Here is a 14,950-nt window from a genome sequence, read left to right as displayed (position 1 = left end):
GTATAACAAGATTCTTTTAATGCCCCTCAGAAGAGACGTGGAGGTCAGAGTGGTATAACAAGACTCTTTTAATGCCCCTTACAAGAGACGTGGAGGTCAGAGTGGTATAACAAGATGCTTTTAATGCCCCTTACAAGAGACGTGGAGGTCAGAGTGGTATAACAAGACGCTTTTAAAGCCCCTCAGAAGAGACGTGGAGGTCAGAGTGGTATAACAAGACTCTTTTAATGCCCCTTACAAGAGACGTGGAGGTCAGAGTGGTATAACAAGATGCTTTTAATGCCCCTTACAAGAGACGTGGAGGTCAGAGTGGTATAACAAGACTCTTTTAATGCCCCTTACAAGAGACGTGGAGGTCAGAGTGGTATAACAAGACGCTTTTAATGCCCCTTACAAGAGACGTGGAGGTTAGAGTGGTATAACAAGATGCTTTTAATGCCCCTTACAAGAGACGTGGAGGTCAGAGGGGTATAACAAGATGCTTTTAATGCCCCTTACAAGAGACATGGAGGTCAGAGTGGTATAAAAAGACTCTTTTAATGCCCCTCAGAAGGGACGTGGAGGTCAGAGTGGTATAACAAGACACTTTTAATGCCCCTTACAAGAGACGTGGAGGTCAGAGTGGTATAACAAGACGCTTTTAATGCCCCTTACAAGAGACGTGGAGGTCAGAGTGGTATAACAAGACGGTTTAATGCCCCTCAGAAGAGACGTGGAGGTCAGAGTGGTATAACAAGACGCTTTTAATGCCCCTCAGAAGAGACGTGGAGGTCAGAGTGGTATAACAAGACGCTTTTAATGCCCCTTACAAGAGACGTGGAGGTCAGAGTGGTATAACAAGACTCTTTTAATGCCCCTCAGAAGAGACGTGGAGGTCAGAGTGGTATAACAAGACGCTTTTAATGCCCCTTACAAGAGACGTGGAGGTCAGAGTGGTATAACAAGACGCTTTTAATGCCCCTCAGAAGAGACGTGGAGGTCAGAATGGTATAACAAGACTTTTAATGCCCCTCAAAAGAGAAGTGGAGGTCAGAGTGGTATAACAAGACGCTTTTAATGCCCCTTACAAGAGACGTGGAGGTCAGAGTCGTATAACAAGACGGTTTTAATGCCCCATACAAGAGATGTGGTGGTCAGAGTGGTATAACAAGACTCTTTTAATGCCCCTCAGAAGAGACGTGGAGGTCAGAGTGGTATAACAAGACTCTTTTAATGCCCCTCAGAAGAGACATAGAGGTCAGAGTGGTATAACAAGACGCTTTTAATGCCCCTCAGAAGAGACGTAGAGGTGTGAGTGGTATAACAAGACGCTTTTAATGCCCCTTACAAGAGACGTGGAGGTCAGAGTGGTATAACAAGACGCTTTTAATGCCCCTTACAAGAGACGTGGAGGTCAGAGTGGTATAACAAGATGCTTTTAATGCCCCTTACAAGAGACGTGGAGGTCAGAGTGGTAACAAGACGCTTATAATGCCCCTCAGAAGAGACGTGGAGGTCAGAGTGGTATAACAAGACGCTTTTAATGCCCCTTACAAGAGACGTGGAGGTCAGAGTGGTAACAAGACACTTTTAATGCCCCTCAGAAGAGACGTGGAGGTCAGAGTGGTATAACAAGATGCTTTTAATGCCCCTTACAAGAGACGTGGAGGTCAGAGTGGTATAACAAGACGGTTTTAATGCCCCTTACAAGAGACGTGGATGTTAGAGTGGTATAACAAGATGCTTTTAATGCCCCTTACAAGAGACATGGAGGTCAGAGTGGTATAACAAGACTCTTTTAATGCCCCTCAGAAGAGACGTGGAGGTCAGAGTGGTATAACAAGAAGCTTTTAATGCCCCTTACAAGAGACGTGGAGGTCAGAGTGGTATAACAAGACGCTTTTAATGCCCCTTCCAAGAGACGTGGAGGTCAGAGTGGTATAACAAGACGCTTTTAATGCCCCTCAGAAGAGACGTGGAGGTCAGAGTGGTATAACAAGACGCTTTTAATGCCCCTTACAAGAGACGTGGAGGTCAGAGTGGTATAACAAGACGCTTTTAATGCCCCTCAGAAGAGACGTGGAGGTCAGAGTGGTATAACAAGACGCTTTTAATGCCCCTTACAAGAGACGTGGAGGTCAGAGTGGTATAACAAGACGCTTTTAATGCCCCTCAGAAGAGACGTGGAGGTCAGAATGGTATAACAAGACTTTTAATGCCCCTCAAAAGAGAAGTGGAGGTCAGAGTGGTATAACAAGACGCTTTTAATGCCCCTTACAAGAGACGTGGAGGTCAGAGTCGTATAACAAGACGGTTTTAATGCCCCTTACAAGAGACGTGGTGGTCAGAGTGGTATAACAAGACTCTTTTAATGCCCCTCAGAAGAGACGTGGAGGTCAGAGTGGTATAACAAGACTCTTTTAATGCCCCTCAGAAGAGACATAGAGGTCAGAGTGGTATAACAAGACGCTTTTAATGCCCCTCAGAAGAGACGTAGAGGTGTGAGTGGTATAACAAGACGCTTTTAGTGCCCCTTACAAGAGACGTGGAGGTCAGAGTGGTATAACAAGACGCTTTTAATGCCCCTTACAAGAGACTTGGAGGTCAGAGTGGTAACAAGACGCTTTTAATGCCCCTCAGAAGAGACGTGGAGGTCAGAGTGGTATAACAAGATGCTTTTAATGCCCCTTACAAGAGACGTGGAGGTCAGAGTGGTATAACAAGACGCTTTTAATGCCCCTTACAAGAGACGTGGATGTTAGAGTGGTATAACAAGATGCTTTTAATGCCCCTTACAAGAGACATGGAGGTCAGAGTGGTATAACAAGACTCTTTTAATGCCCCTCAGAAGAGACGTGGAGGTCAGAGTGGTATAACAAGATGCTTTTAATGCCCCTTACAAGAGACGTGGAGGTCAGAGTGGTATAACAAGACGCTTTTAATGCCCCTTACAAGAGACGTGGAGGTCAGAGTGGTATAACAAGACGCTTTTAATGCCCCTCAGAAGAGACGTGGAGGTCAGAGTGGTATAACAAGACGCTTTTAATGCCCCTTACAAGAGACGTGGAGGTCAGAGTGGTATAGCAAGACGCTTTTAATGCCCCTCAGAAGAGACGTGGAGGTCAGAGTGGTATAACAAGACGCTTTTAATGCCCCTTACAAGAGACGTGGAGGTCAGAGTGGTATAACAAGACGCTTTTAATGCCCCTCAGAAGAGACGTGGAGGTCAGAGTGGTATAACAAGACGCTTTTAATGCCCCTTACAAGAGACGTGGAGGTTAGAGTGGTATAACAAGATGCTTTTAATGCCCCTTACAAGAGACGTGGAGGTCAGACTGGTATAACAAGATGCTTTTAATGCCCCTTACAAGAGACGTGGAGGTCAAAGTGGTATAACAAGACGCTTTTAATGCCCCTTACAAGAGACGTGGAGGTCAGAGTGGTATAACAAGACGCTTTTAATGCCCCTTCCAAGAGACGTGGAGGTCAGAGTGGTATAACAAGACGCTTTTAATGCCCCTCAGAAGAGACGTGGAGGTCAGAGTGGTATAACAAGACGCTTTTAATGCCCCTTACAAGAGACGTGGAGGTCAGAGTGGTATAACAAGACGCTTTTAATGCCCCTCAGAAGAGACGTGGAGGTCAGAGTGGTATAACAAGACGCTTTTAATGCCCCTTACAAGAGACGTGGAGGTTAGAGTGGTATAACAAGATGCTTTTAATGCCCCTTACAAGAGACGTGGATGTCAGAGTGGTATAACAAGATGCTTTTAATGCCCCTTACAAGAGACATGGAGGTCAGAGTAGTATAACAAGACTCTTTTAATGCCCCTCAGAAGAGACGTGGAGGTCAGAGTGGTATAACAAGACGCTTTTAATGCCCCTTACAAGAGACGTGGAGGTCAGAGTGGTATAACAAGACGGTTTAATGCCCCTCAGAAGAGACGTGGAGGTCAGAGTGGTATAACAAGACGCTTTAAATGCCCCTCAGAAGAGACGTGGAGGTCAGAGTGGTATAACAAGACTCTTTTAATGCCCCTTACAAGAGACGTGGAGGTCAGAGTGGTATAACAAGATGCTTTTAATGCCCCTTACAAGAGACGTGGAGGTCAGAGTGGTATAACAAGACGCTTTTAATGCCCCTTACAAGAGACGTGGAGGTCAGAGTGGTATAACAAGATGCTATTAATGACCCTTACAAGAGACTTGGAGGTCAGAGTGGTATAACAAGATGCTTTTAATGCCCCTTACAAGAGACAAGGAGGTCAGAGTGGTATAACAAGACTCTTTTAATGCCCTTCAGCAGAGACGTGGAAGTCAGAGTGGTATAACAAGACGCTTTTAATGCCCCTTACAAGAGACGTGGAGGTCAGAGTGGTATAACAAGATGCTTTTAATGCCCCTTACAAGAGACGTGGAGGTCAGAGTGGTATAACAAGACGCTTTTAATGCCCCTCAGAAGAGACGTGGAGGTCAGAGTGGTATAACAAAACGCTTTTAATGCCCCTTACAAGAGACGTGGAGGTCAGAGTGGTATAACAAGATTCTTTTAATGCCCCTCAGAAGAGACGTGGAGGTCAGAGTGGTATAACAAGACTCTTTTAATGCCCCTTACAAGAGACGTGGAGGTCAGAGTGGTATAACAAGATGCTTTTAATGCCCCTTACAAGAGACGTGGAGGTCAGAGTGGTATAACAAGACGCTTTTAAAGCCCCTCAGAAGAGACGTGGAGGTCAGAGTGGTATAACAAGACTCTTTTAATGCCCCTTACAAGAGACGTGGAGGTCAGAGTGGTATAACAAGATTCTTTTAATGCACCTTACAAGAGACGTGGAGGTCAGAGTGGTATAACAAGACTCTTTTAATGCCCCTTACAAGAGACGTGGAGGTCAGAGTGGTATAACAAGACGCTTTTAATGCCCCTTACAAGAGACGTGGAGGTTAGAGTGGTATAACAAGATGCTTTTAATGCCCCTTACAAGAGACGTGGAGGTCAGAGGGGTATAACAAGATGCTTTTAATGCCCCTTACAAGAGACATGGAGGTCAGAGTGGTATAAAAAGACTCTTTTAATGCCCCTCAGAAGGGACGTGGAGGTCAGAGTGGTATAACAAGACACTTTTAATGCCCCTTACAAGAGACGTGGAGGTCAGAGTGGTATAACAAGACGCTTTTAATGCCCCTTACAAGAGACGTGGAGGTCAGAGTGGTATAACAAGACGGTTTAATGCCCCTCAGAAGAGACGTGGAGGTCAGAGTGGTATAACAAGACGCTTTTAATGCCCCTCAGAAGAGACGTGGAGGTCAGAGTGGTATAACAAGACGCTTTTAATGCCCCTTACAAGAGACGTGGAGGTCAGAGTGGTATAACAAGACTCTTTTAATGCCCCTCAGAAGAGACGTGGAGGTCAGAGTGGTATAACAAGACGCTTTTAATGCCCCTTACAAGAGACGTGGAGGTCAGAGTGGTATAACAAGACGCTTTTAATGCCCCTCAGAAGAGACGTGGAGGTCAGAATGGTATAACAAGACTTTTAATGCCCCTCAAAAGAGAAGTGGAGGTCAGAGTGGTATAACAAGACGCTTTTAATGCCCCTTACAAGAGACGTGGAGGTCAGAGTCGTATAACAAGACGGTTTTAATGCCCCATACAAGAGATGTGGTGGTCAGAGTGGTATAACAAGACTCTTTTAATGCCCCTCAGAAGAGACGTGGAGGTCAGAGTGGTATAACAAGACTCTTTTAATGCCCCTCAGAAGAGACATAGAGGTCAGAGTGGTATAACAAGACGCTTTTAATGCCCCTCAGAAGAGACGTAGAGGTGTGAGTGGTATAACAAGACGCTTTTAATGCCCCTTACAAGAGACGTGGAGGTCAGAGTGGTATAACAAGACGCTTTTAATGCCCCTTACAAGAGACGTGGAGGTCAGAGTGGTATAACAAGATGCTTTTAATGCCCCTTACAAGAGACGTGGAGGTCAGAGTGGTAACAAGACGCTTATAATGCCCCTCAGAAGAGACGTGGAGGTCAGAGTGGTATAACAAGACGCTTTTAATGCCCCTTACAAGAGACGTGGAGGTCAGAGTGGTAACAAGACACTTTTAATGCCCCTCAGAAGAGACGTGGAGGTCAGAGTGGTATAACAAGATGCTTTTAATGCCCCTTACAAGAGACGTGGAGGTCAGAGTGGTATAACAAGACGGTTTTAATGCCCCTTACAAGAGACGTGGATGTTAGAGTGGTATAACAAGATGCTTTTAATGCCCCTTACAAGAGACATGGAGGTCAGAGTGGTATAACAAGACTCTTTTAATGCCCCTCAGAAGAGACGTGGAGGTCAGAGTGGTATAACAAGAAGCTTTTAATGCCCCTTACAAGAGACGTGGAGGTCAGAGTGGTATAACAAGACGCTTTTAATGCCCCTTCCAAGAGACGTGGAGGTCAGAGTGGTATAACAAGACGCTTTTAATGCCCCTCAGAAGAGACGTGGAGGTCAGAGTGGTATAACAAGACGCTTTTAATGCCCCTTACAAGAGACGTGGAGGTCAGAGTGGTATAACAAGACGCTTTTAATGCCCCTCAGAAGAGACGTGGAGGTCAGAGTGGTATAACAAGACGCTTTTAATGCCCCTTACAAGAGACGTGGAGGTCAGAGTGGTATAACAAGACGCTTTTAATGCCCCTCAGAAGAGACGTGGAGGTCAGAATGGTATAACAAGACTTTTAATGCCCCTCAAAAGAGAAGTGGAGGTCAGAGTGGTATAACAAGACGCTTTTAATGCCCCTTACAAGAGACGTGGAGGTCAGAGTCGTATAACAAGACGGTTTTAATGCCCCTTACAAGAGACGTGGTGGTCAGAGTGGTATAACAAGACTCTTTTAATGCCCCTCAGAAGAGACGTGGAGGTCAGAGTGGTATAACAAGACTCTTTTAATGCCCCTCAGAAGAGACATAGAGGTCAGAGTGGTATAACAAGACGCTTTTAATGCCCCTCAGAAGAGACGTAGAGGTGTGAGTGGTATAACAAGACGCTTTTAGTGCCCCTTACAAGAGACGTGGAGGTCAGAGTGGTATAACAAGACGCTTTTAATGCCCCTTACAAGAGACTTGGAGGTCAGAGTGGTAACAAGACGCTTTTAATGCCCCTCAGAAGAGACGTGGAGGTCAGAGTGGTATAACAAGATGCTTTTAATGCCCCTTACAAGAGACGTGGAGGTCAGAGTGGTATAACAAGACGCTTTTAATGCCCCTTACAAGAGACGTGGATGTTAGAGTGGTATAACAAGATGCTTTTAATGCCCCTTACAAGAGACATGGAGGTCAGAGTGGTATAACAAGACTCTTTTAATGCCCCTCAGAAGAGACGTGGAGGTCAGAGTGGTATAACAAGATGCTTTTAATGCCCCTTACAAGAGACGTGGAGGTCAGAGTGGTATAACAAGACGCTTTTAATGCCCCTTACAAGAGACGTGGAGGTCAGAGTGGTATAACAAGACGCTTTTAATGCCCCTCAGAAGAGACGTGGAGGTCAGAGTGGTATAACAAGACGCTTTTAATGCCCCTTACAAGAGACGTGGAGGTCAGAGTGGTATAGCAAGACGCTTTTAATGCCCCTCAGAAGAGACGTGGAGGTCAGAGTGGTATAACAAGACGCTTTTAATGCCCCTTACAAGAGACGTGGAGGTCAGAGTGGTATAACAAGACGCTTTTAATGCCCCTCAGAAGAGACGTGGAGGTCAGAGTGGTATAACAAGACGCTTTTAATGCCCCTTACAAGAGACGTGGAGGTTAGAGTGGTATAACAAGATGCTTTTAATGCCCCTTACAAGAGACGTGGAGGTCAGACTGGTATAACAAGATGCTTTTAATGCCCCTTACAAGAGACGTGGAGGTCAAAGTGGTATAACAAGACGCTTTTAATGCCCCTTACAAGAGACGTGGAGGTCAGAGTGGTATAACAAGACGCTTTTAATGCCCCTTCCAAGAGACGTGGAGGTCAGAGTGGTATAACAAGACGCTTTTAATGCCCCTCAGAAGAGACGTGGAGGTCAGAGTGGTATAACAAGACGCTTTTAATGCCCCTTACAAGAGACGTGGAGGTCAGAGTGGTATAACAAGACGCTTTTAATGCCCCTCAGAAGAGACGTGGAGGTCAGAGTGGTATAACAAGACGCTTTTAATGCCCCTTACAAGAGACGTGGAGGTTAGAGTGGTATAACAAGATGCTTTTAATGCCCCTTACAAGAGACGTGGATGTCAGAGTGGTATAACAAGATGCTTTTAATGCCCCTTACAAGAGACATGGAGGTCAGAGTAGTATAACAAGACTCTTTTAATGCCCCTCAGAAGAGACGTGGAGGTCAGAGTGGTATAACAAGACGCTTTTAATGCCCCTTACAAGAGACGTGGAGGTCAGAGTGGTATAACAAGACGGTTTAATGCCCCTCAGAAGAGACGTGGAGGTCAGAGTGGTATAACAAGACGCTTTAAATGCCCCTCAGAAGAGACGTGGAGGTCAGAGTGGTATAACAAGACTCTTTTAATGCCCCTTACAAGAGACGTGGAGGTCAGAGTGGTATAACAAGATGCTTTTAATGCCCCTTACAAGAGACGTGGAGGTCAGAGTGGTATAACAAGACGCTTTTAATGCCCCTTACAAGAGACGTGGAGGTCAGAGTGGTATAACAAGATGCTATTAATGACCCTTACAAGAGACTTGGAGGTCAGAGTGGTATAACAAGATGCTTTTAATGCCCCTTACAAGAGACAAGGAGGTCAGAGTGGTATAACAAGACTCTTTTAATGCCCTTCAGCAGAGACGTGGAAGTCAGAGTGGTATAACAAGACGCTTTTAATGCCCCTTACAAGAGACGTGGAGGTCAGAGTGGTATAACAAGATGCTTTTAATGCCCCTTACAAGAGACGTGGAGGTCAGAGTGGTATAACAAGACGCTTTTAATGCCCCTCAGAAGAGACGTGGAGGTCAGAGTGGTATAACAAAACGCTTTTAATGCCCCTTACAAGAGACGTGGAGGTCAGAGTGGTATAACAAGATTCTTTTAATGCCCCTCAGAAGAGACGTGGAGGTCAGAGTGGTATAACAAGACTCTTTTAATGCCCCTTACAAGAGACGTGGAGGTCAGAGTGGTATAACAAGATGCTTTTAATGCCCCTTACAAGAGACGTGGAGGTCAGAGTGGTATAACAAGACGCTTTTAAAGCCCCTCAGAAGAGACGTGGAGGTCAGAGTGGTATAACAAGACTCTTTTAATGCCCCTTACAAGAGACGTGGAGGTCAGAGTGGTATAACAAGATTCTTTTAATGCACCTTACAAGAGACGTGGAGGTCAGAGTGGTATAACAAGACTCTTTTAATGCCCCTTACAAGAGACGTGGAGGTCAGAGTGGTATAACAAGACGCTTTTAATGCCCCTTACAAGAGACGTGGAGGTTAGAGTGGTATAACAAGATGCTTTTAATGCCCCTTACAAGAGACGTGGAGGTCAGAGGGGTATAACAAGATGCTTTTAATGCCCCTTACAAGAGACATGGAGGTCAGAGTGGTATAAAAAGACTCTTTTAATGCCCCTCAGAAGGGACGTGGAGGTCAGAGTGGTATAACAAGACACTTTTAATGCCCCTTACAAGAGACGTGGAGGTCAGAGTGGTATAACAAGACGCTTTTAATGCCCCTTACAAGAGACGTGGAGGTCAGAGTGGTATAACAAGACGGTTTAATGCCCCTCAGAAGAGACGTGGAGGTCAGAGTGGTATAACAAGACGCTTTTAATGCCCCTCAGAAGAGACGTGGAGGTCAGAGTGGTATAACAAGACGCTTTTAATGCCCCTTACAAGAGACGTGGAGGTCAGAGTGGTATAACAAGACTCTTTTAATGCCCCTCAGAAGAGACGTGGAGGTCAGAGTGGTATAACAAGACGCTTTTAATGCCCCTTACAAGAGACGTGGAGGTCAGAGTGGTATAACAAGACGCTTTTAATGCCCCTCAGAAGAGACGTGGAGGTCAGAATGGTATAACAAGACTTTTAATGCCCCTCAAAAGAGAAGTGGAGGTCAGAGTGGTATAACAAGACGCTTTTAATGCCCCTTACAAGAGACGTGGAGGTCAGAGTCGTATAACAAGACGGTTTTAATGCCCCATACAAGAGATGTGGTGGTCAGAGTGGTATAACAAGACTCTTTTAATGCCCCTCAGAAGAGACGTGGAGGTCAGAGTGGTATAACAAGACTCTTTTAATGCCCCTCAGAAGAGACATAGAGGTCAGAGTGGTATAACAAGACGCTTTTAATGCCCCTCAGAAGAGACGTAGAGGTGTGAGTGGTATAACAAGACGCTTTTAATGCCCCTTACAAGAGACGTGGAGGTCAGAGTGGTATAACAAGACGCTTTTAATGCCCCTTACAAGAGACGTGGAGGTCAGAGTGGTATAACAAGATGCTTTTAATGCCCCTTACAAGAGACGTGGAGGTCAGAGTGGTAACAAGACGCTTATAATGCCCCTCAGAAGAGACGTGGAGGTCAGAGTGGTATAACAAGACGCTTTTAATGCCCCTTACAAGAGACGTGGAGGTCAGAGTGGTAACAAGACACTTTTAATGCCCCTCAGAAGAGACGTGGAGGTCAGAGTGGTATAACAAGATGCTTTTAATGCCCCTTACAAGAGACGTGGAGGTCAGAGTGGTATAACAAGACGGTTTTAATGCCCCTTACAAGAGACGTGGATGTTAGAGTGGTATAACAAGATGCTTTTAATGCCCCTTACAAGAGACATGGAGGTCAGAGTGGTATAACAAGACTCTTTTAATGCCCCTCAGAAGAGACGTGGAGGTCAGAGTGGTATAACAAGAAGCTTTTAATGCCCCTTACAAGAGACGTGGAGGTCAGAGTGGTATAACAAGACGCTTTTAATGCCCCTTCCAAGAGACGTGGAGGTCAGAGTGGTATAACAAGACGCTTTTAATGCCCCTCAGAAGAGACGTGGAGGTCAGAGTGGTATAACAAGACGCTTTTAATGCCCCTTACAAGAGACGTGGAGGTCAGAGTGGTATAACAAGACGCTTTTAATGCCCCTCAGAAGAGACGTGGAGGTCAGAGTGGTATAACAAGACGCTTTTAATGCCCCTTACAAGAGACGTGGAGGTCAGAGTGGTATAACAAGACGCTTTTAATGCCCCTCAGAAGAGACGTGGAGGTCAGAATGGTATAACAAGACTTTTAATGCCCCTCAAAAGAGAAGTGGAGGTCAGAGTGGTATAACAAGACGCTTTTAATGCCCCTTACAAGAGACGTGGAGGTCAGAGTCGTATAACAAGACGGTTTTAATGCCCCTTACAAGAGACGTGGTGGTCAGAGTGGTATAACAAGACTCTTTTAATGCCCCTCAGAAGAGACGTGGAGGTCAGAGTGGTATAACAAGACTCTTTTAATGCCCCTCAGAAGAGACATAGAGGTCAGAGTGGTATAACAAGACGCTTTTAATGCCCCTCAGAAGAGACGTAGAGGTGTGAGTGGTATAACAAGACGCTTTTAGTGCCCCTTACAAGAGACGTGGAGGTCAGAGTGGTATAACAAGACGCTTTTAATGCCCCTTACAAGAGACTTGGAGGTCAGAGTGGTAACAAGACGCTTTTAATGCCCCTCAGAAGAGACGTGGAGGTCAGAGTGGTATAACAAGATGCTTTTAATGCCCCTTACAAGAGACGTGGAGGTCAGAGTGGTATAACAAGACGCTTTTAATGCCCCTTACAAGAGACGTGGATGTTAGAGTGGTATAACAAGATGCTTTTAATGCCCCTTACAAGAGACATGGAGGTCAGAGTGGTATAACAAGACTCTTTTAATGCCCCTCAGAAGAGACGTGGAGGTCAGAGTGGTATAACAAGATGCTTTTAATGCCCCTTACAAGAGACGTGGAGGTCAGAGTGGTATAACAAGACGCTTTTAATGCCCCTTACAAGAGACGTGGAGGTCAGAGTGGTATAACAAGACGCTTTTAATGCCCCTCAGAAGAGACGTGGAGGTCAGAGTGGTATAACAAGACGCTTTTAATGCCCCTTACAAGAGACGTGGAGGTCAGAGTGGTATAGCAAGACGCTTTTAATGCCCCTCAGAAGAGACGTGGAGGTCAGAGTGGTATAACAAGACGCTTTTAATGCCCCTTACAAGAGACGTGGAGGTCAGAGTGGTATAACAAGACGCTTTTAATGCCCCTCAGAAGAGACGTGGAGGTCAGAGTGGTATAACAAGACGCTTTTAATGCCCCTTACAAGAGACGTGGAGGTTAGAGTGGTATAACAAGATGCTTTTAATGCCCCTTACAAGAGACGTGGAGGTCAGACTGGTATAACAAGATGCTTTTAATGCCCCTTACAAGAGACGTGGAGGTCAAAGTGGTATAACAAGACGCTTTTAATGCCCCTTACAAGAGACTTGGAGGTCAGAGTGGTATAACAAGATGCTTTTAATGCCCCTTACAAGAGACGTGGAGGTCAGAGTGGTATAACAAGACGCTTTTAATGCCCCTCAGAAGAGACGTGGAGGTCAGAGTGGTATAACAAGACGCTTTTAATGCCGCTTACAAGAGACGTGGAGGTCAGAGTGGTATAACAAGACTCTTTTAATGCCCCTTAGAAGAGACGTGGAGGTCAGAGTCGTATAACAAGACTCTTTTAATGCCCCTTACAAGAGAGGTGGAGGTCAGAGTGGTATAACAAGATGCTTTTAATGCCCCTTACAAGAGACGTGGAGGTCAGAGTGGTATAACAAGATGCTTTTAATGCCCCTCAGAAGAGACGTGGAGGTCAGAGTGGTATAACAAGATTCTTTTAATGCCCCTTACAAGAGACGTGGAGGTCAGAGTGGTATAACAAGATGCTTTTAATGCCCCTTACAAGAGACGTGGAGGTCAGAGTGGTATAACAAGACGCTTTTAATGCCCCTTACAAGAGACGTGGAGGTCAGAGTGGTGTAACAAGACGCTTTTAATGCCCCTTACAAGAGACGTGGAGGTTAGAGTGGTATAACAAGATGCTTTTAATGCCCCTTACAAGAGACGTGGAGGTCAGAGTGGTATAACAAGATGCTTTTAATGCCCCTTACAAGAGACATGGAGGTCAGAGTGGTATAACAAGACTCTTTTAATGCCCCTCAGAAGAGACGTGGAGGTCAGAGTGGTATAACAATCCGCTTTTAATGCCCCTTACAAGAGACGTGGAGGTCAGAGTGGTATAACAAGACGCTTTTAATGCCCCTTACAAGAGACGTGGAGGTCAGAGTGGTATAACAAGACGGTTTAATGCCCCTCAGAAGAGACGTGGAGGTCAGAGTGGTATAACAAGACGCTTTAAATGCCCCTCAGAAGAGACGTGGAGGTCAGAGTGGTATAACAAGACTCTTTTAATGCCCCTTACAAGAGACGTGGAGGTCAGAGTGGTATAACAAGATGCTTTTAATGCCCCTTACAAGAGACGTGGAGGTCAGAGTGGTATAACAAGACGCTTTTAATGCCCCTTACAAGAGACGTGGAGGTCAGAGTGGTATAACAAGATGCTATTAATGACCCTTACAAGAGACTTGGAGGTCAGAGTGGTATAACAAGATGCTTTTAATGCCCCTTACAAGAGACAAGGAGGTCAGAGTGGTATAACAAGACTCTTTTAATGCCCCTCAGAAGAGACGTGGAAGTGAGAGTGGTATAACAAGACGCTTTTAATGCCCCTTACAAGAGACGTGGAGGTCAGAGTGGTATAACAAGACGCTTTTAATGCCCCTTACAAGAGACGTGGAGGTCAGAGTGGTATAACAAAATGCTTTTAATGCCCCTTACAAGAGACGTGGAGGTCAGAGTGGTATAACAAGACTCTTTTAATGCCCCTCAGAAGAGACGTGGAGGTCAGAGTGGTATAACAAGACTCTTTTAATGCCCCTTACAAGAGATGTGGAGGTCAGAGTGGTATAACAAGATGCTTTTAATGCCCCTTACAAGAGACGTGGAGGTCAGAGTGGTATAACAAGACGCTTTTAATGCCCCTCAGAAGAGACGTGGAGGTCAGAGTGGTATAACAAGACTCTTTTAATGCCCCTTACAAGAGACGTGGAGGTCAGAGTGGTATAACAAGACGCTTTTAATGCCCCTTACAAGAGACGTGGAGGTCAGAGTGGTATAACAAGACTCTTTTAATGCCCCTTACAAGAGACGTGGAGGTCAGAGTGGTATAACAAGATGCTTTTAATGCCCCTTACAAGAGACGTGGAGGTCAGAGTGGTATAACAAGACTCTTTTAATGCCCCTTACAAGAGACGTGGAGGTCAGAGTGGTATAACAAGACGCTTTTAATGCCCCTTACAAGAGACGTGGAGGTCAGAGTGGTATAACAAGACGCTTTTAATGCCCCTTACAAGAGACGTGGAGGTCAGAGTGGTATAACAAGACGGTTTAATGCCCCTCAGAAGAGACGTGGAGGTCAGAGTGGTATAACAAGACGCTTTTAATGCCCCTCAGAAGAGACGTGGAGGTCAGAGTGGTATAACAAGACTCTTTTAATGCCTCTTACAAGAGACATGGAGGTCAGAGTGGTATAACAAGATGCTTTTAATGCCCCTTTCAAGAGACGTGGAGGTCAGAGTGGTATAACAAGACGCTTTTAATGCCCCTCAGAAGAGACGTGGAGGTCAGAGTGGTATAACAAGACGCTTTTAATGCCCCTTACAAGAGACGTGGAGGTCAGAGTGGTATAACAAGACGCTTTTAATGCCCCTTACAAGAGACGTGGAGGTCAGAGTGGTATAACAAGACGGTTTAATGCCCCTCAGAAGAGACGTGGAGGTCAGAGTGGTATAACAAGACGCTTTTAATGCCCCTCAGAAGAGACGTGGAGGTCAGAGTGGTATAACAAGACTCTTTTAATGCCCCTTACAAGAGACGTGGAGGTCAGAGTGGTATAACAAGAT

This window comes from Phyllobates terribilis, unplaced genomic scaffold (assembly GCF_046119375.1).
Source record: "Phyllobates terribilis strain yellow unplaced genomic scaffold, ASM4611937v1 Scaffold_8__6_contigs__length_399053987, whole genome shotgun sequence".
Lineage (NCBI taxonomy): Eukaryota > Metazoa > Chordata > Amphibia > Anura > Dendrobatidae > Phyllobates > Phyllobates terribilis.
The sequence above is the reverse complement of the archived record's forward strand: the minus strand, read 5'-3'. Positions refer to the sequence as shown.